The sequence below is a fragment of the Taudactylus pleione genome, unplaced genomic scaffold (assembly GCF_031769625.1).
Source record: "Taudactylus pleione unplaced genomic scaffold, aTauple2 ptg000006l, whole genome shotgun sequence".
NCBI lineage: Eukaryota > Metazoa > Chordata > Amphibia > Anura > Myobatrachidae > Taudactylus > Taudactylus pleione.
In genome coordinates this window covers 28,435,282-28,457,492 of record NW_028284409.1, presented here as the reverse complement: position 1 = coordinate 28,457,492, position 22,211 = coordinate 28,435,282, and the positions used below count along the sequence as shown (strand labels likewise).

The 22,211-nt window shown below is 47.3% G+C and overlaps 1 protein-coding gene across 2 annotated transcripts in view; it reads left to right on the top strand.

The window, feature by feature from the left end:
* The first annotated feature begins 1,614 nt into the window (after nucleotides 1-1,614).
* AGPAT4 (1-acylglycerol-3-phosphate O-acyltransferase 4) overlaps nucleotides 1,615-22,211 on the top strand; it is a 202,493-nt gene continuing 181,896 nt past the window's right edge. Inside the window, exons 1-2 of one of the 2 annotated variants that reach the window (XM_088456634.1) lie at nucleotides 1,615-1,792; nucleotides 7,493-7,573. The gene's annotated coding sequence lies outside the window, so the exon portion shown is untranslated. Of the gene's footprint in view, nucleotides 1,793-2,439; nucleotides 2,796-7,492; nucleotides 7,574-22,211 lie in introns of those variants that run through there. The other variant, XM_088456708.1, reaches the window with a different exon arrangement.

The window sequence follows — 22,211 nt, the reverse complement described above, 5'->3', positions numbered from 1 at the left end:
CATAGCTTTTTTGTAACTTGCACAAGCCATCCTTTGCCAGATTTTTGTTTGACGCAAAAATGTGCTCATGCTTTAAAAAAAATTAAGAAAACACTACTAGTACAGTGTTAGTAAAACAATAATTCCCAAAATGTGCACTGCGGCAGACTTAGGAGAGCAGTGGAATTTGGGCAGGAATGTTTGTATTTTGGTCTGTGCATTGCATGTGGTAGCCTAAGCAAGGCAGCATCTGACCATTTACACAGTTTTGTGTGTGCTTCCTCTACCATGCTACAATGATATTTCCAACACAGAATCAAAGGGTATCAGCAGAACTAATTGTAAGTAGTCCCCTCTCCTCCCACCATGTTTGTCCCATGCTCTTTGTGTGTCTTGTATGGCTAGGCAGGACCGTATTTAGGGGTGTGTGAACAGTGCCACTGCCCAGGGCACAGAGCCTTGGTGGTGGCACCGTCACTTGCCCCAACCCTTGTATCTACCAGGGCACCCTGCAGCTAGTATCCCACCAAGAAACTCTGGCCATGCACCCTGCTGCCTGGACAGTGACGTACTGCCCAGTACTTGCAGGGCTGGCAAAGAGAGCAGTGCCACCCTGTTACGACACTGTGGACAGGGGATTACAGCAATATATTATTGAGCAAATGGGTCCAATCTTCAACATGAAAACACATCACTGAGAAATATCTATGTATGTATGAACATTTAATTGTAGTTAAAGATGTGCTAGGGATTAAATGAGTGGATAAATTGTAAAGTTCTCTAAGGAGCCCATCACTGTAGGGCCACCAAATCACTGAATTACTTGAGGATGGGTTGTACCACCAATCGGCATTAGTCCAAAGATATTGCAGTACCTTCTCCCCCTCTGAGTTACCCCTTTGTGTAGTCTCTTTGTAAACAATTTTGTATGTGTGCCAGTCAGGGCCAGATTAATAATGGGGCGGATGGAGCTACAGCTCCAGGCCTCCACATAAAAAATAGGCCCATAGTTATGACAGCATGTTGACTGGCCATCTGCAATAAATCATAAGTAGTAAAATTGTATTTCTATTTACCACACAAAATGAAGCTTTTTATAATTTTACATATTTAGGGAAACATTGGGGCTGATAGAATAGGGGTGTACATACCCACATGGCATTGGCCACACCCACACAGCAATGGTCACACCTTTCTGCTTTTCATAATAGGCCCTTGATCATTTTCAGAGCGAGCGCTCTGTCAGAACGTCCGGCTCTGAATCAGGGCCTCTGTTTAAACAACTGGGGGAAAAAAGATATTTTGCAAAATCGACTCTGCTTCCAAAACGGTTACTTTTTGCTATAATATTACATATTGGAGGGTGTTTGTCATCATGTAGCAAGGGAAGAATCATGCCATGAATGAAATCACAGTCACAATTAAAAAAAAATGAAGACACAGTAAAAAACAAAGTTGGAGATTAGGGATATTTTGATGAAATGGTTACAATACTATTTCAGTCATATTAAATAGACATGAGAGGTTTGCTGAGAAGAAAAGTAATGTGCTCTCATGAATTGTAGCTTTAAAAGGAAGTGACATATATATAAGGTGGGGAGAGACGTCAGATGAGGACCATTCTTGCCTCTTTTTTTTTAATTGTAGATACCACCACCCCATAGGCGGGGTCTGGCTTTCTTCCCTTGCTTGGCTCCTCTACAACAGAGAACACACATCAGCATCGGGAAAGTAGTTCTACTACTCACTAACTAGTGTCTTTGCCTGTTATCCCTATCCTTCCATGCACATGTCCAGCACTGGAATACACGAGGTACGTGTTGTCATCTATAGACATAATCCCGATGTATCACTGTACTGAGACTAATGGCTGCTTTGTTTGTTAATGATATTACCCATCTGTTGAGCGATCAGTATGAAGCGGAGAAAGACACGATTCCCCACCTAGGAATGATTTGGGGGAAGTATGTGCTATATAAAGAAGGCTGTCTGTCTCCAGGGGTGTGATTTGGAGATTACAATAGGGGTCTCCGTTAACGTGTACGCCCTTTCCTCAACCCGTTCTCCCAGCTCTGTGAATGAATAGGGGGGAAGTTGTAAACCTGTAACAGAAATGTAGTTTACGATATGTTGATCATTTAGCCGACCCCCTGTGTGTGACTGCCTGATGGTGTAGGGGGGATTTTATGTGATCATTTCTCAGCATGTTGGGTGTTTATCATCTGCCCATGTTGTTGTGATGCGCTCCAGCAAGCGAGGCCGCCTTTGTGCCACACAGCATCAGGCTCTCCTGCACATCGTCTCCATGGTAACCGGGGGAATGGCATGGGTATCTATCTACCCTGTGTTACACATGTCCTAGGAGGAGGAGAGGGGATCAGGAGGAGGCAGCATGCTGTTGCTTTTATACATCTGGGGATCACGCTGATTACAGTATAATAAGGGGCTGAGAGGCAGCTGTGTTGTTTCTTCTTCGTCTTACCTCAGGAGCATAAGGAAGTAATGCCAGGAGGCTAGAGAGAGCACACGGACAGTATACTAGACAGTAGTGTACTCTTCCTGCAAACATTTACCCTGCTGGGTGTTAGGGGCAGAGGACAGACCCGAGTGCATCTGCTGAGGCGGGAGTGTCAGTGTAATACAGCAGCAGCTGGTCCCCAGCCTTGTCCTGAGGGCGCACTGGCCGTACTCCACCTGTTTGTCTAAAAGCACCATGACTGACTGTATTATATCAGCAGAATCATGGTCAGTACGGCTGTGCTGCTGTCCGGGATCTTCTAAACATGGACTTCATTGACTTGGAGGACAGACCATAGGTGCAGCTCATGTTTTGTCTGTAATGAGCCGTGTGTTACGAGATCCACATTTTCCCTCTCAAAACATGCGTGAGTGAGATGAGAGCCCTGTTTATTGCTGGCGATGGGAGGGGATACGAGGAGTTATATTAGCCTACCCTCCAACATGACCCATTCCATTAGGTACAAAACACTCTGCTCCTGGACTTCCCACCTAATGTATGATTGCAGTCACCTGTGTTGAACTTGGTAATAGATGAGACAGGTGTTTCACCACAGGTAGCTGCAATCACAAATTAAGAAGGAAGTCCGGGAGTAGAGTATTTTGTACCTAATGGAACGGGTCATGTTGGAGGGTCTGTATTAGGTTCCTGTCAACTCACAATTTCACAAGGTCCTTAAATTGTGATTGATAGCTAGGGTCTATCAATGGGAAGGCTGAGTGTGTGTGTTTGGCTCAGTGTGTGGTCACACATGCTGATACTGGGGGTGCAAGTTGCAGCAAAACAAGGTCCTAAGATTACTTTTGACAAATATTTATCTATCTGTATCAGCTCAAACTAAGGGCCAAAGTATCAAGCTGTTTTTTTTACATAGAAACTGCAGTTTCTGCATAATTTTATGTATTGTAGTTATATACTAAAAGCACAATGCAGGATGTTTCACAGAAATCTCCCGCAAAGTGCTCATTAGCACTTCAGAAAGGGATGCAGTCATATTGCCGGCGGACAGAATGCCGGGTGTCGATATACCGACGCCGAATCCCGACGCCCAGCAATATGTCGACACCGATATCGTGAAGGTGAACAGGATACCGACATCGGCATCTCGAAGCACTGCAATCTCGATCGTCCGGATGGGTAAGTAACGGCTGTGTCCCCTGGGAAGGGGGGGTAAGGTTAAGCAACACCAGGTGGGAGATTAGGGTTAGGCACCCCCCAGGGAGGGTTAGAGTTAGGCTAGGGGAAGGGGGGGTTAGGGATAGGCACCACTGGGGGGGAGGTTAGGCACCCCCTGGGAGGGTTAGGTTTAGGGTGTGGGGAGCGGAGGTTAGGATTAGGCACCCCGGGGCGGGGGGGTTAGGGTTAGGCACTAGAGGGGAGGTTAGGGTTAGACACCCCTAAGGGAGGGTTGGGGGGGGAGGGGTAGGTTAGAGTACTTACCTACCGCAGTCGGCATTCTGTACCATGCGGGCTTCCACTGTCGGGATTTCAGCCGCCGGCTATTCTGCCGCCAGCATATCATACCGATTCCCTTCTGAACGCAGCCCCCATCATTATTGATCTGATCCCTATGTACTAAACTGCAAAAAGCAAAGCTTTTCGCAGTTTAGCCCTGGTAGTTTACATCATCTTCAGATGATGTAAACTACTGTAAGCCTATGGAGGCTCCAGGTGCAATCTCTATCTCTTGCAGCCCCCGGCTTGCTCCGGAAGCGGACACTGGGCCTGATTCAGACCCGCTTGCGAGCGCTATGCGCTCGCAAGCGGATCGATTGTTAGGCAGTGCGCACACGCGAGCCCCGGAGCGAGCGCAAAAAGCACTCGCTCTGGCGCTCGCATCCAAAAGTTTGGAAGGCGGGGTGGGGGGTGGCTGGGCAAACGGAGGCATTCCTGCAGGAATGCCTGCCGTTTGTGGGCGGCCCTACTGACATCACTTGTGATGTCAGTAGGTGGACTTACTGCTCTATTAGAGCAGGAAGTCCACTGGGGCTTGCAGCAACGAGACCCTACCGCAAGGGTCTTGTCGCAAGCCTGATGGTCGCGATGGTCTTGACCATCGCGACCATAACCTGGCTACTTGCATAAGCTGTGGGAGCTAAAGCTGTGGGTGCTGCGAGCGCCTCTGAATCAGGGCCACTGTGACAGCAGTTACCACAACCGCTGTCCCTGCGTGTTCCCCTTTGTTCATACCAGGGATATTTTCATTAATAATGATGATTTCCCCGGCAATATGGATAGATAATTATCGCAGCTGGTCCGTGATTATTAGTACATAGACCCCTTAGTTATCTAAACATAGAGGTGTATTTACTTGCCAAATGCAGTAGATTTCACAGAAACTTCCTGCAAAAGGCTAATTAGCGCTACAAACTGCAGTCCCCATTACTCTCAATGGAGACTGCAGTCTGACCCATTTGTATCAAGCTCCAAAAAGGGTAGCTAGTCAGAGCTTGGTCCTGGAGGCTATAGGTGTATACCAGGGGTTCCCAACCACGGTCCTCAAGGCACACCAACAGTCCAGGTTTTAAGGATAGCCATAGTTGAGCACAGGTGACTTAATTAGTACCTTAGTTGTTTTGATTTAACCATCTGTGCTTAAGCATGGATATCACTAAAACCAAGACTGTTAGTGTGCCTTGAGGACCGAGGTTGGGAATGACTGGTGTATACACACACAACGATTTAGTTAATGAACGATTTTAGTAAACAATTTTCTCCCTTGAAAAAATGAACTAAAATCATTTACTAAAGTTGTTCATTTACTATGTTCATTTAAATGTAATGAACGATTTTTTAGAACTACAAACGATTTTTGCATATTCCCTTACTGAAAGTCGTTGAGTTGACAAGTCTGACTGAACTACAAACTACAAACGTGAACGCGCATGAACGAAAATCGTTCATCATTTGACTCAGAAAGTGAACGATTTTTACAAACGATTATCGTTAAACTATATCGTTTAACGATAATCATTCAAAAAATCGTTGTGTGTGTATGCACCTTATGGCATTCATTTTCGGAGGGGAAGAATCTTGCATTCCCTCTCCTGCAGCCTCTGCTAAAGACTTTCAGGAACTAACATTGTGCACATGCGCAATGCCAGAAAGTTTGGAGGGACTTTACAAAATGTGAAATACTCCACCTATGTAATGGTATGTATCAAGCTGTTTGTTATGTAAAATTATGCAGAAATTGCTGCTACTGCATAATTTTATGTATTGTTGCTATGTACTAATGGCACAATGCAAGAGATTTCACAGCAGTCTCCGTCAAAGTGCTAATTAGCACTGCAGATCGCAGTCCCCATTATTATCAATGATCTATGATGTGACACCTATGTACCAAACTCCAAAAACGAAGCTTCAGATGTTGTAAATTGCTTTGAGGCTATGGAGGCTCCAGGAACAGAAGAGAGATAATATCCTCTGTGGTAGGGATAGTTAATAATCTCAACAGTTCCTCAATTATTAGTGCATAGACCCATTAGTTTGCAGGGACAGTGCTGTATTGAAAGCACTATCCTTGTAGAAATTGGTAACACATAGTGGGGTTAATAATGTAAAAAAATATTTTTTTCCTGCATCAATGTACACTGATAATCCTGTCACGGTGGAGGAGAATACTGTGGTGACTCATGGGTGTGGTCTGGGCTCATAGAGGTAGCTGGGCAAATACTGGAGCGCTACACTGTGTTCAGTTCTAGAGGCCATATCTCCAGAAGGCTATAGACACATTAGAGACGGTACAAAGAAGGGCAACTAAAATGGTGCATGGCCTACATCACAGAACTTACCCAGAAAGACTAAAAGATCTTAATATGTATAGTTTGGAACAGAGAAGAGAAAGGGGGGACATGATAGAAACGTTCAAATACATGAAGGGTTTTAACTAGAGACAGGAGGGAAGCATTTTTCAAAGGAAGAGATGTACAAGAACACGAGGACATGCACTGAAACTGGAGGGAGGTAGGCTCAGAGGAAATTTGAGGAGAAATTACCTCACAGTAAGGGTAGTGGATAAGTGGAATAGCCTCCCATCATATGTGGTTGAAGCTAAAACGGTGGAACAATTTAAACACGCATAAGAACATCCTTAAGAGAGACGTAAGGAGCAAATAGGGTTGAAGTTGCCTAAAGGATACATGAAAAGGGGCAGACTAGATGGTCCAAGTGGTTCTTATCTGCCTTCAAATTCTATGTTTCAATGTTACACTGGAGAAGTTAATTCTCAGGGCTGAATTCAATTAGCCACGAGAACCACCAGAATGGATCCCTGTGGCTTTCCTGGATATGTCTCAGCGAACTGTAATGGGTGTTTATATGTGAAGCTGGGTTATTGTATCTCGCCTCTAGTGTCCATTGCTGAATGAACAATGGGCGGTGTCTATGTGGTGCTCCTATAATTAAGTATCTTTATTTCATTTGAAAAACTCACATAATTTAAATTATTGTTAGGATTTTGTGTGAGTACTTCTATTTAGCATGTTGAGATCTGTGAGGAAATTTTAAGCTGGGTACACACTGGAGCGACATGCATTCATTCCGACATCGGAACGAATGCCTTTGAATGGGAATTCCCCATACACACGTGAACGAGTTAATGAAGGATGGATCACTGTTCTGTTCTTCATTCACATACCACAGGTCGCTAGCGAGATCGCTAGGTTTGATGTGCAAAACTATCGACCATCGCTAGTGACCGTGGAGTGCGCAATCGCCCGTACACACTGAGCGATGTACACGACTTTTGATGAAACAACAAATCGGCGCGACTTTGCTCCAGTGTGTACACAGCTTTAGTCGTAGGCTGAGCCTTTTTCAGCTGTGCAAAATTAGAGGTAGCTGCTTTTAAGATTAGATAGGAGCTTACGAATAAAAGAGCAGCTAGAATTAAATCGGCATATCTGTGTAAATAACTAGTTTGATAAGCTCAGTTTTGTACAACATATTAAACTGTATCTTGATGAATTTTCTTTTAACCTTTTTGCTTTGAAGTATTTGAACCGATTATGTCACAGCAACTGCAAACAGACAAGAGGTGGTGATTCCCATTAACAAGATTGTAACCAATTGAAGGTAAGATCTGAAAAGAAAAATATAGAAAGTATATATTTACATGTTGCACATTTGTGCATGCAGAGAACATAGAAGTGCACAAAAGCTTATAATTTATGTAGAAAAAAAATGGTGTATGTTCTTGCCATTTACAGTGTTGTGCTGCAGATTCACATGTGGAATCATGTCAGAAGAAGACATGACATATGGATTTGTGGAACATTAACTACTCTTTTCAGTGATCCTGCTTTAGGGCCTGATTCAGAGTTGCATGCAATGCCGATGTTAACGTACATGAGCGATTTTTTAGCAACTGCGCATGGGCCAAGGGGGGTCATTCAGACCCGTTCACGAGCAAAGGACGCTCGCAAACTGGTCGATGTTGCCCCACTGCGCATGCGCTCGACGGAGGGAGCTCCATCGCGCGCATGCGCGAGACCAGATAGCGACGGGCTCTCCGTAGCTCCGGGTCTCGCACCAAAGGGGGCGTGCTGTCGATGTTGATTGACAACACGCCCCCTTTGGTGGGCGTGCCGGGGGCGTGACTGCCAGACGGAGGCGTTCCCATGGGAACGCCTACCGTCTGAAGCCGGCCCCACTGACATCAGTAATGATGTCAGTGGGAGTGATTTTGGCTCTGATAGAGCCAAAATCACTCCTGGGCTTGCGGAAGCGAGACCCTACCGCAGGGTCTCGTCGCAAGCCCGATGGTCGCGATGGTCTTTGACCATCGCGACCATCTTTTTGGCCGCTCGCATAAGCTGTGGGTGGTCACCCACAGCTATGCGAGCGGCCAGGAGGCCGCTTCAAATTTAGCTGGGACGGCCCTGATTCAGAGCGAGTGCTCTGGTCAGAGCGTTCAGCTCTGATTCAGGCCCAAAGTTCCTAAAAACCTTTTTGGCACATCTGTTACACAAGGTATCAACACAAAGGCGTGCTTGGTATCAGAATTGTTGTGGGAAAGTGATGGGCGCTCCTGGGCTGTGACTGGAAGGTGGGTAGAAATACACGCAAAAATGATTCGTTCAGTTGGCATGTTATGGGAGTGTCACGGCATGTCAGTGAAAGTCGCTACAGACACAGACCCGCAGCCGCAGGCATAGGAGGCCATATTCAGATGGAGAGACTGCACCTGCCATAGGGCTGGTGCAAGTTTTGATAGGACACAGCTTCTGTATTACTGCACGTACAGATGTTGCAAGTGGGCGTCTCAGTCCTTTTACATTCAGCTGCTTGGATTTACACATGGGAAGGAGTTTGTTGCGGCATTTGCAGCAACGTGACGACCGCCAATAGACTCTGCTGCGTGAACTTCTCCATGCTACTCAGAATCAAACCCCTAATGTGCTATGGAAATGTTAATAACCTTACAGTGTAAAGCTGGCTGTACATAATGTATCGTATAATATATTGTACGGACACGGATCGCAACGATAGTTCGTACACATCATATAGTGTATACGTCTGATCCGTTGTTCCTGACGGTCGTTCATCACATCGTCCCTTCTGCTGTTCTGCATGGCTGCTGGGACGATGCAATGAATGATGCAGTGCAGTAACATGCAGTATGCAACAATACATCGCACCGTTGTACCATGGATCATACATTGTGGGTCGCACCATCATATATGGTGTGTATCCAACTTAAGAAGGAAACGTACGTAGTTGATTAGAAGAAGAAAATAAAGTGAACTTGAAATACTTAGCGGCCTATGTATCAAGCTTTTTTTTTTTACATAAAATTATGCTGAAACTGCTAATTAGCACTTTAGATTGCAGTCCCCATTATTATCAATGGGGTACTACAATCTGACCCCTATGTACTAAACTCCAAAAAGCGAAGCCTATTGAGGCTCCAAGTGCAGGAGAGTGATCTTTTGATCTCTCCTCTGCAACCCCGGACCGGCTCTGGAAACGGACACTGTGCACATGCAGAAACCTTCATTCTGCTCGTACAGTAAGTGCTTGCGTTAGAGCCTTAACACTGTACATTTCAGCTTCAACTGTTGTCAACTCTGGTAGAAGAAGCCCTGATATGATCCTCAACATGTCTGGTAAATATTTGTTTCTAGGTGAAGGTAGTTTTTAATGTAAATAAGTATTTCTGTAACCCTAATGCATGCTTCCCAACTGAATTTGACTGTACGTTCCTGATTTGATGAGACTGTCCCACAGTTGACATCTTCATCCCGATTCGCCAGAACTCAGGAGGTATTTCCCTGCTCACTATGATGATTGCATGCAGCACTTCAGTGGTGATTGGGAGCTGCCTAGCACTTCAGAGACATCTTTCTTATTTTCCTTCTGTAATAACCCTTTGTGAAGGTAAATTCTTGATTAATGAAATTCTCCCAACATTCTCCAAAACTAAAGTAAGGTAAAGCAAATGTTTCTAAAATGATTACATCAAAATGGTCATCTTGCAAGTGTTTTTATAGCTTTTAAAACTATGGGGTAGCAGTTGGTGTGGCTCCCCTAATTGAATTTTGGACTGTGCTGTAGCCCACCTCTGGAGCCCACTATCTGTCACACACTCTGAACACAGGGCCTGATTCAGAGGCACTGAATCAGGGTGGCCACTTGTTTTTTTTAGTTGCGGCCTCCTGGCCGCTCGCATAGCTGTGGGTTACCACCCACAGCTTATGTGAGAGGCCAGGTGATGGTCGCGATGGTCAAGACCATCGCAACCATCGGGCTTGCGACGAGACCCTTGCGGTAGGGTCTCATTGCCTCAAGCCCCAGTGGACTTCCAGCTCTAATAGAGCAGTAAGTCCACCTACTGACATCACGAGTGATGTCAGTAGGGCCGCCCACAAATGGCAGGCGTTCCTGCAGGAATGCCTCTGTTTGCCCAGCCACCCTCCCGCCCCGCCTTCCAAACGGGGCGAGCTGTCGATCAACATCGACAGCAGCACCTTTTGGATGCGAGCGCCGGAGCGAGTGCTTTTTGCGCTTGCTCCGGGGCTCGCGCGTGCGCACTGCCTAACAATTGACTCGATTGCGAGCGCATAACACTTGCGAGCGGGTCTGAATCAGGCCCACAGTCACTGCGGAGGGACTTTTCGAATTCCATGTATATTTTTGTATGATACACCTAATATGAGAATGTATCAACATCTGGTTTCTCTTCACTGTGGCCAGTGATTATCATGGTGGTTAGCATAGCGTTTGCACTGCTAGCAAATGCGGGATCGTATGTCCGGCAGTTCAAATCCCGATGCCGGAAGACCAACAGCAGTGAAGATCCCGACAGCTAAAAAAGGTAAGTATAACTAACCCTCTCCCCCCTCCTAACCCTAACCCTCCCTTAGTGCCTAACCCTCCCCATAAGTGCCTAAACCTAACCCCCCTGTCCCAACAGACTAAACCTAACCCCCCCTTCCCCTAGCCTAACACTAACCCTCCCAGGAGTGGTGCTTAACCCTAAGTCCTCCCCAGGAGCCCCTAACCTAACCCTCCCCCCTCTGCAGCTGTCCGCATACCTTTGTTCGGTATGCCGGGCGTCGGGCTCCCGGAATAGGGATAATGATAGGCGTCAGGATTTCGATGCCTATCTTTAGACCCCTGCCAGGATTTGACAGTCGGGAAGCCGGCGGTCGGCATTTCGACCGTCTGCTTCCTGACTGGAAACCATAAATGCAGTATACCCAGCTGTTTCACTTATCTGATATCAGTTGTGTTATTGGGCACTACTAGACAATGCTGGGGGTTAAACAAATTAATAATATAAACTTTTAGGAGCCAACAGGATCTTCTTGGAAGTCAGAAAAGATGCTCATCCATTGACAACAGGTATTACTCCTGAGGGGTTAGGTGCCAGTAGTCAGTTTGTAATATTCCACCTTCCCTCTGCTACCTGGTTCTTGAGACTTGTTCCTGGTCAACATATTTAACATATGCATATAAAATACCTGTTAAAGATGGTCCCAATTGTCCTGTAATTTTTCAGCTGTAAATATTCTAATAAGGAATAGGTGAGACGTCTACTGGAAGAAATCGGGAAAAACTTAAATACAATGGTGACATTGATATCATATGGGGAAGTAGTAAGTACTTTTACTGTACCTCAATGCAACTTTTTTACGGTGTGCAATGGTGAATAATAAGCTGTAAACTAGTTCTTAAACTTTTGCCTCCTACTGGCTTTGGTGTATTTTAGTTTTTAACCAGTCTATCCCCATATAGTTATTTCAGGTACAGTACTTTGTGTATGAACAATTTGTCACCACTATACATGAAAACCTCTATAATTGGTTTTTATTCCAGGACAATTCTCTAAGTTTTGTGAAAGTGTTTTTTTTTTTAGAAAGCTATTTTGTATTAAATAGAAACTCTTTAAAAGCTCTTGAACATACTCGTGACCTAATCATAATATGATACAAAGTGAACAGTTAGAATTGCTGAATAACCTTATCCATCTTGTGCACTGTAAATAATGAAAACCTGAAGACAGAGGCCCTGATTCAGAGCCGGACGCTCTGACAGAGCGCTCGCTCTGAATCAAGGCCGTCCTTCTGCATTTTTAGAGCGGCCTCCTGGCCGCTCGTATAGCTGTGGGTGACCACCCACAGCTATAGCGAGCGGCCAGGAAGATGGTCGCGATGGTCAAGACCATCGGGCTTGCGACGAGACCCTTGTGGTAGGGTCTCGTTGCCGCAAGCCCTGGAGTGCTTTCGGCTCTATCAGAGCCGAGAGCACTCCCACTGACATCACTTGTGATGTCAGTGGGGCCGGCCCCAGACGGTAGGCGTTCCCATGGGCAGCGCCTCCGTCTGGGCAGCCACGCCCCCGGCACGCCCACCAAAGGGGGCATGCTGTCACCATCGACAGCACGCCCCCTTTGTAGCGAGACCCAGAGCGACGGCTTGCCCGTCGCTATCCAGGTCTCGCGCATGCGCATGACGGAGCCGCCTCCGTCATGCGCACTGGGTCAATATCGACCCGCTTGCGAGCGCTCAGCGCTCGCGAGCGGGTCTGAATTAGGCCCAGAATTTGCTATTGTTACTTTGTAAGTACATGGAAGAGCACTTCTGGGTTATTTTTCTCTCTGGCAATAATGAGACCTGTGGAAAATAGTTTCAGAAGAGAGTTGACATTGACCAAAAACCTGCATTGTGCTATTTTTATTAAGCCTAGTCAGATCTACATCTAAGGGGCATATTCAATTAGCCGCGAAAAGTCCTGTACTTTTCGCATGCCGGACTTTTCGCCAACATCACTGGTTTTCCATGCGGAAAAGTATTTTTACGCTCGTCCCCGCTTATCCCCGTATTCAATTCCACATCAGCTAAAACAGAACCCGGCGAATTCAAAACCAGCAAAAAGTCCTGTCAGTTTTGGGGAAATCAGCCTGACACCCCCTAAAAGATGCAGTGACATCAGGGATAACTATAGATACCCTTGAAAAGGTCTGCTGAAGGTATTTGGGGTACTTAAATGCTCTCAATAGCTGGTAATTAGCATCTTTGCTGAAGTGGTGAAGGATAGCATTTAGTAGGTTTTTTTGCAGAAAAAAAGTAGTCCTAGCAAATTTGGGGTAAATGAAAATGGGTGTTTGCATATTTTAAAGTTGCTAAAGTGATGTTTTAAAAAACTTTAAAAATCCACCTGCCGCAAACACCTGCAATCTTAAGAACACCTGGGGCATACTTGGGGACCCCCCTGGAGTCTATTTCGCTAGTTTTTTAGTTTGTCCCCCAATTTTGGGGGGTTTTTTTGCCCCAAAAATGAAAGTACTTTTTTGGGGTGTTCTTAAGTTTTTTTTTTTACTTTTTTGACACAGTTTACCTTTTGGGGGGCAGCCCCAAGGGTGCAGGGTGGTTTCCAAAAGTTTGCACCCCAAAACCCCCTTTTTTCCAATTAGTTTCATAGGGGAATCTTTTTCGCCTATTCCAATGCATTGACTTTCCAAACCTGCGAAAAGTCTTTGAATTGAATACGGGGATAAGTTTTCGCCTGGCGAAATGATGTCACCGGCGAAAACTGGCTTATCGTGGCTAATTGAATATGCCCCTTAGTTACCACTGCAATGCACATTTGTTTTAGCAAGTACATGAGATTGGGGTGTGAGAGAACCTATTTTGACACTTTACTAACTTTTAATATGAAAAAAGATAAAAAAAAGTAACTTAAATGTACAATTTTTTTACGGGTTTTAATTTCTCTGATTCTTGAAATATTTTAGTCTGTGTCATGTGCTTAACATTTTAAAAGAAGGTATACAGATATAAATGGGGTTTTCAGCAGTAACAATAATACAATTTGTGTAATTTGATGTGATAGTGCAACTTTGTATACTGAGCTGTTGTCAAGCACTGTCCGGAGTAGTCCTGCAACACTCATCTGGGAATGAATTCTACAGCCAAGGACCATTAATCCTTTTAAGCAGTGAGAAGTACTGGCCAGTAGGAAAGAAAACTTGCAAATCTTAGTTATTCCACCATCCGCATCTCTTTTACTTTTGCGTTCTGCATTTTTGAGAACTTTTTAGAGCTAATGCAGTTTGCCTGTTTGCAGAGCATATCTTGCGTGTTTTCACAGTCTAGAACTGAGTATACCCAAGATCGGGCGATGCACTGGAGGAATGACAAGGCTTTTCTTACATAGGCAAAGTTTAGTGGGGGGGGCATGTAGACAGAACTTATCATGCAATGCAGAGTTGGGCGTGAGTGCAAATACGTCTGTTTCCTTGTGTATAATTTATACCTAGTATAGGATGGTGCAAGTGTAACAAATCTAGTGAATGCAGTGATCGCATTGAGTGACAGAATATGTGGGTCCCACGGACCCTTCAGTTTTAAAAAATGGGGTCCTTCCTAACCATTTCTGGGTCCCATCCTAATTTATGCTTTAGAGCTACCCATATGCCCCTCAGACCTACCCACATGCAACCACACATCCCCACATACCCTAGAATGCCCATCTGATACCCTCAACAGCATCGGACCTCCCCACATGTGCCTTAAATGCCTCCATGATCCTACATGTCATATGACTTGTCTGTACACAAAACCCATAGTGAATAAGGCATTGGGTAATAAGATACATATTTATCAAAGAATATGTACGGTATATCCCAGAAAACAACCGTTTTCGGAGGGGTTAAGTAAATATTAAGAACTCCCAGGATGTATGTTCAGGGGACCACAGCAGATATTTGAGATATCTGCTGCAAGCCCATAGCCTTCACGTTAGGGCAGGCAGGGCACCTAACAGAAAGTACACTTCAGCGCACCTCCGAAAAAGGGGTATGGTTACATCAGAAAAGAGGGAGTGACTTTGATATGCCCATTTTTCAATACTGTAGGGGCGTGCGCAGCACTCACTGAGATGTTGGGCTGCTCCCTAGCTCTCCCTGCAGTGTGAATAGATGCTGTGTCATGCTGGACTCTGCAGTCCAAGGTTAGGGACGGCTGTTTTAGCTTTTCACTGTATAGTGTCCCTTATTCACGTTACACCATAGTAGTGCTGCTTATAACACATTATGCTATGCAGTAATGCCTTGACACATTATACCACGTAGTAATGCCCAGTCTTTACTCATTATAACATGCAGTAATGCCTGTCCTTTACATGTCACACAGTAATGCCCGGTCCATACACATTATGACATGCAGTAATGCCCGGCCTTTACAAATGTCACACAGTAATGCCTGGCCTTTACACATTATGCTATGCAGTAATGCCACTTACACATTATGCCATGCAATAAAAATTGATTCCAACAGATAGAAAACTCACTCCACAAAATTGCAAGCGTGTCTCCAGGGCAAAGGGCAGAGTTGATTGCATGCAAAAGGTTCTCAGCAGTATTAATATAAGCAGAATAATCTTGCATTACATGAAATCCCCAGCAGTATTAGTATAAGCAATGTCTGTTAGGTGTCAAGCAGTTAGCTGGTCTTAGAAAGCAGTCAAATCTGTCAGTGTTAATAGTGCCGTGTATGGCTGTTAGAAAGAATTACCGGCATCTCTTCTGTGATTTTCCTTGCCACTGCTGATGGTAAGCAGTGTCTGGAGCAGAGGGAACCCCCTCTTGCCCCTGCAGAACGCAGAAGCCCAGGGATAGCACTGCAGCCCTTGAGAGATATCGGCACTGTCATTCGAATCTGGTACCGGCCGCGATCGTCAGCTGCTGCTAATTGGGTGCCGGTCTGTGAGCTCAGATTGGCTCGTGACCAGTGCCTTTTTGAATGACAGAGCTGACTCTCTCAAGGGCTGCAGAACGGCTCAGCGTCTGTGAGGAATTGGCCGCAGCACCACGTGTCCCCAGGGACCCGGCCATTTTTTAAAAGTACCCGGTCCTCAATACTGGGTAAAATATGCGCTGTAGCGATCACTGTCAATGGTTAGGGGACGGCCTCACCACAAGAAACGTACAATTCTGCAGGCAGTTGAATATATAAATTGTCTGTGCACATAATACAAGAAGCTTATACAGTAGATTGCCTGGATCAGGTCCCTTATAATTGGATCTTTTACTTACAAATGTGAAACAAAAATGTTGTGCTTTCTATCTGCTGCAAAATGGTTAATTAAGTCTTAGCATACTTCTAGAAGCATAAGCATTTATCACAACTGTAAAATGCAGTGCTATTAGTTTAGTACGTTACACAATTCACACAGATTTTTACACTTGCATACAAAAGTTACCTAGAACTGGAATTGTAAAGACTTGTACACATTTGTTTTTACTTTAATTATGAGCATGAAACACTTTGATTTATTCTGCAACATTTAATACTAATCTATGAATATAGAATATGAACCTCTCATAAGGTTACCCATGCACTTTCACTAGCTGATGGTGGTACCGTCTCTATTACAAGCTTGCAGCTCTACTCTATTGCCACCCCAATTTTTAAATGTTCTCTGGCAGCAATGACTAGAAAGTAATAAAGTTTGTGAATACAGATCATTTTTATTAGAAACGTATTTGTTAAATAAATCTGCAGGGATTACTTTTTTAGTAATGGGCTTTTAGGTTCCTCCCGGGCAACATGTTAATTTAATTCAAACTTTGTCTGTTTAAAACAGACTGCTTCTGATTTCTACAGGGGAACCTCGCATAGCACAGTCTTTGTTGGCTGACAACTCACTTGTTTGAACAGTTTCACTTGAGGGAGTTCCAAGTTAAACTCCTTGAGAAATGGAACAAGTCTCCCCATTGTCTGTCCAATCAGGTCATTAGTCTGTCCCCAAGAGTACATCAGTCACTCATTTGCTGATTGAGAGGCTAGAACCTCACTTGAGGTCAACCATCTATTTTAGATGCTGGTGAGAACAGATGCCAGTATTTAAGGACTGGAAGTGGTTATGCTTCAGGGTCCTTTACATGGTCTTTGGTCCCCGCAGTAGTCAAAATTTCTAATCATTGAGCTGGAGTTAATTACAGGGTTTAAAGCCTTAGTAAGGGGATGTCCTCTTTTGTGAGGAAAGGTGGTAAGACAATTCCATGGTGATGGCAAATCTAAATCACCAGGGGTGCCAAAATGTTGAATTGCCATTGTAACAACCTTGAACATTATGTGATGTTGGATCAATATGTTCCACCCATCATGTCATTTTTTTGGCGTAAACAACTGGAGCAGATTTTCATAGCGAACAAGATGTTCGTATTGTGGAATGATCCCTCTACCCAGATTTCTTTCTTCAACCGGTGAAAGGATAAGGTCAACCTGACATCTACATGATGGCGTCTTGGTTGAACCACAAGGTACAAAAGTTTATTTACTTTAGTTTTTTCTAAATACCATGTCAGGACTTTTGGATTTATTTATTTATTTATTCTATTGGTAATTCTTCTAACGATACTAAAAAGTAAAAAGGGAAGACTTCAAATATATCCTAGTCATACTAGTAGCTCTTGATTTGCAAGGGAGGTTGTGGTACATGGATATTGTCAACATGACAGAGCACCCATCATGCCAAGGCAAATCATGATAAGTCTTCACCTCAGTTTATATAGGTTTGCTTTAATGGTGTTAGCTGTTGCTAACATGATTTCTACTTCAGGGTCCATAGGGTATCCACAGGATACCTTGGGGTATAGGTGTGACGTCAGTCGCAGGGCACCAAAGAGTTAAGCTTTCAGCCTCCCAGGATGCACTAGGTCCCCCTCCTATACCCCGCCCCCGGGCCAAGGCACCTCAGTTTAGTTTGGTGCCCGGCCGGAGTCGGGTGCACCTGTTGGAGTGGGGGCTAGAAGAGCCCCTGAAGCTTATTCTTCATGCAGCTGTGGCTGCACATCTGGATGAACAGCATGGACAGTCAGTCCTGACGTCCATGCTGTCTTCCCTACACCCCGCCGGTACCAGAACGCCGGTACTGATCCGGGGATGCTGGTGGGCGTCTGGGGTCACAGCTAGCGGTGACCCCAGATGCTCCGGACCATGGCCGGATTCAAGGGGGACAGAGGTAAGCAGCGGGGTCCCGCGGTGGGTCCCCGCTGATCACATGGTCCTAAGTCCCCAGGCAGGGGGCTCCCTGGGGACTGGCTGCAGCGTGGAGCCAGGCGACCAACCTGCGCTTCCACTACCCCCTGGGACAGCGGACCGCAGCAGAGCGGTAGCGCTGCGGCGTCCCAGGGGTTAAATGCATGCCAGGGGAGCGCGCCTTCCCTGTCTCACAGCCGGCGCCTCCCCCGCTGCACACAGCCCTCTCTGCATGCTGCCGACTGGTCCTGTGGCAGCGCTCCTCCCCCAGGCCAGCCTCCTCTCTGCTCCTCGGCGGCCATCTTCTCCAGAACGCATGGTGAACGCTGCTGGAAGCGCTGGACGGAAGCATCGTGGTCTGGGTCCCCCCGCATACCTCTCCTCCGCTGTGGTCAGGTCTGTGTATGCAGCGCTGTGTCCTACCAGGCCCTGTGTCTGTGTAGTTGAGTGATCAGCGCTGTTAGTGCAGGAATTGTTATTTCTCTGCATTGTATGTGACTGTGCTAGCGCTGCTGCCTGTAACTTTTCTTCTCTAAACTGTCAGCTTTATTACTGTCCCTGTTCTTCTGCTAAAGCCCTTGCGGTGCGGTGCTGCAGGGTGGTCTCTCGCCTATTTAATACTTAATTGGTGAGAGAGGTCACATACGTGGTGCCATCATGTCTGAAAGTGATTTTCCCCTCCGGCTACAGTGTACCACGTGCAAAGTACCATTAGCGGAGGGGGAGGGTAGCGCGGAGGGCCTTTGCCGGCAGTGTTTGTCCATGGCGCGGCCTATTACGGTTACAGCACCGGTACAGGAGCCGCCCTGGGCTTGTTTCGCTCAGGCGTTAACAGCTTTAGTGGGCCAGTTAGCTCCGCAGCCCGCGTTTACTCCGATGGGTTTGTCCCAGCAGTCTGTGGTGTCGTCACCCATGCAGGGGTTCCCACGACAATTGGTGGTACCCCACAGTCTCCCTATTTCCCCGCTCCCGGGTTCTCAGGAGCCAGCGTGGGTTAACTCCCTGACGAGTTCTGTACAGCACTTGTCGGATGTGTTGCAAGGGGAGTCTGTGATGCGGCCTCATAAAAGGCCGGTGGCGTCTCTGTCCGCTCCTTATGAGGATGACGAAGGGACGTCTGATGATGGGGAGATTCTAGATCCTTACGATCAGGAACCTCTCCATACTAAGGACGCTGATGCTAAGTCCAAAGTATATATTCCTGGACTTATTCGGGCGGTCCGCACAGCCTTGGTGATTGAGGACGAAGTTCCCCCAGCGGCTAAATCTAAGTATGCCTTTTTCAAAGATGTGAAGGGCGATGCCACAGTCTTTCCTCTTTCGGGTCAGTTGGTGGACCATTTAGAGGAGGCGTGGAAACAACCTGGCAAAAGATACCAGCCGCAGAGACGCCTGGCGGTGGCTTATCCGTTCGCGGATAATTATTTTGCTAAGTGGGAATCCCCTCCACAGGTGGATTCTCACGTGACCCGTCTTGTCCGTAGTGCCACATTGCCGATGCCATCCATGTCCTCCCTTAAGGATGCTACGGACCGCAAGGTAGAAATCTGCCTGAAGTCCGCTTATTCCCTTGCAGGGGGGGCAGCACGGCCGGCTATGGCCATTTGCTGGGTTGCCAGAGTGATGGAGCGCTGGGCGGATTCATTAGAGGCTTCTTTTGAATCCGACTGTCCGGCCGATCAGGCGGAGTTGATTGGCAATCTCCGTGATTCGGCCACCTACATCAACGAGGCGGCTCTAGACATTAGTACTCTGGTGTCTAGAATTTCTTCAGCAGCGGTAGCTGCTCGTCGCACCTTGTGGCTGCGATCCTGGAAGGCGGACGCAGATTCCAAGAAAGGTCTGGAAGCGTTGCCGTTTACCGGAGAAGTTCTCTTCGGTCCGGATCTGGATAAGATTGTGGCCACGCTGGCGGCAGCCAAATCTGCTTGTCTCCCGTCGGCCGCTGCTCCTTCTGGTTCGGGACCATCGTCCTTTCGGTCATCTAGGGCCCAGGGCAGGCCCAAACCACAGTCGTTTCCTCGACAGGCTGGCCCTAAGAAATCGGTCAAGCCCCGGAAGCAGGCATGGAGTACCAGACGTCCGGCCCCCAAGCCAGATGACAAGCCTGCGGCCTGACGGTCCGGGCCTCCCTTTGGGGGATCCCAGGGTGGGAGGCCGCCTGCTACAGTTCGCCCAGTGTTGGTCGACCACTACGACAGACACTTGGGTTCTGGAGGTGGTTTCCCACGGATACGCCCTCTCCTTCCGGCACAGACCCCCGGCTCGCTTCTTCACCACGGGTCTCCCATCAGACCGGAACAAGGCTATGGAGCTGCGGAAGGTATTGCACACTATGCTCCAGGCTGGAGTTATAGTGGCGGTTCCATTCTCCCAGAGGGGCCAGGGTTTCTATTCAAATCTATTTTTGGTACAGAAACCCAATGGGTCATATCGTCCGATTCTCAACCTCAAAGCACTCAACAAGTCTTTGCGGGTCCCGAAGTTTCGGATGGAGACCCTACGGTCCATCATTCTGGCGCTGGAACCTGGGGACTACTTGGTGTCATTGGACATACAGGACGCTTACCTGCATGTCCCTATTCTTTGGCGCCATCAACAGTTCCTCAGGTTTGCAATCCGCAGCGACCACTTCCAGTTTCGGGCGTTACCTTTTGGCCTGGCAACAGCACCACGTGTTTTCACCAAGGTGATGGCGGTCATGGCGGCTTCTCTGCGGCCGCATGTTGCCGTATTTGGACGACCTGTTATTGGTGGCAGGATCTCCAGAGCTCCTGTTACGCCACTTGGACCTGACCATTGCACTGCTGCAACGGCACGGCTGGCTAATCAACTGGCAGAAGTCCACTCTAATCCCGTCTCGGAGGATTCTGCATCTTGGAGCCTTATTGGACTCGGGACAGCAAAGGATCTTCGTGACGGAGGACAAGATCTCTGCTTTACAGTCAAGGGTGCGCAGTTGCCTGCACAACCGCCGGGTGTCCTTACACTCGGCGATGAGGTTACTGGGCTCCATGGTGTCGGTGTTCGACATGGTGGAATACGCCCAGTTTCACTCCAGACCTCTGCAGCACCTGATCCTGTCCAAGTGGAACGGGCTGACTCAGTCTTTGAAGTCCCAGACGATTGTGCTCACCCAGGAGGTTCGCCTGTCCCTTGCGTGGTGGTTACAGACGACCCTCCTCAACAAGGGACGTCCATTCTGGGTTCCAAATTGGGTCCTGTTGACAACGGACGCCAGTCTTCGGGGCTGGGGAGCAGTTTCGGGTCCACACTTGTTCCAGGGCAGGTGGACGCCGACAGAAGCGGAGCTTCCAATAAATATCTTGGAACTCCGTGCGGTCTTCAATGCTCTCCAGCAGGCACAGCGGTTTCTCCAGGGTCGCCCGGTGCAGGTCCAGTCGGACAACGCTACCACCGTGGCCTACATAAACAGGCAAGGAGGAACTCGCAGTCGGGCGGCTCTCGTAGAGGTCTCTCGGATCCTGGTTTGGGCGGAGCGCAATCTTCCGGCCATATCAGCGGTCTTCATCCCGGGAGTGCTAAATTGGGAGGCGGACTTTCTAAGTCGCCAGGACGTTCATCCGGGGGAATGGTCCCTGCACCCGGACGTTTTTCAACTACTGGTGGACAGGTGGGGTCTTCCAGAAATCGACCTCATGGCGTCCCGGCACAACAACAAGTTGCCGGTGTACGGGTCTCGCACAAGAGACGAAGGGGCGTCTCTGGTGGATGCTCTGTCCGTCCGGTGGACGTTCCGGTTCGCATACCTGTTCCCTCCGGTCTCCCTTCTTCCACGGGTAATCCGGAAATTCAAACAGGAAGGAGGAACGCTCCTGTTGATAGCTCCCGCGTGGCCCAGAAGGCACTGGTTCTCAGACCTTCAGGGTCTGTCCGTGGACATTCCTCTGCGGTTGCCGCTACGACCGGACCTTCTGTCTCAGGGTCCTTGCCTTCACCCGGACCTGACTCGGCTGTCTTTGACGGCGTGGCTGTTGAGACGGCCATGCTGAGGTCCCGGGGGTTTTCCAGCTCTGTGGTGCGTACCATGTTATGAGCTCGGAAACCGTCTTCCGCGAGGATATACCATCGCGTGTGGCATACGTTCTTCCAGTGGTGTCGACCGAGAGGTTATGCACCGCGGGAGTTTCGTCTGTCTCGGATTCTCGCCTTCCTGCAAGCGGGACTAGATCATGGGCTTCGCCTTGCTTCTTTGAAGGTACAGG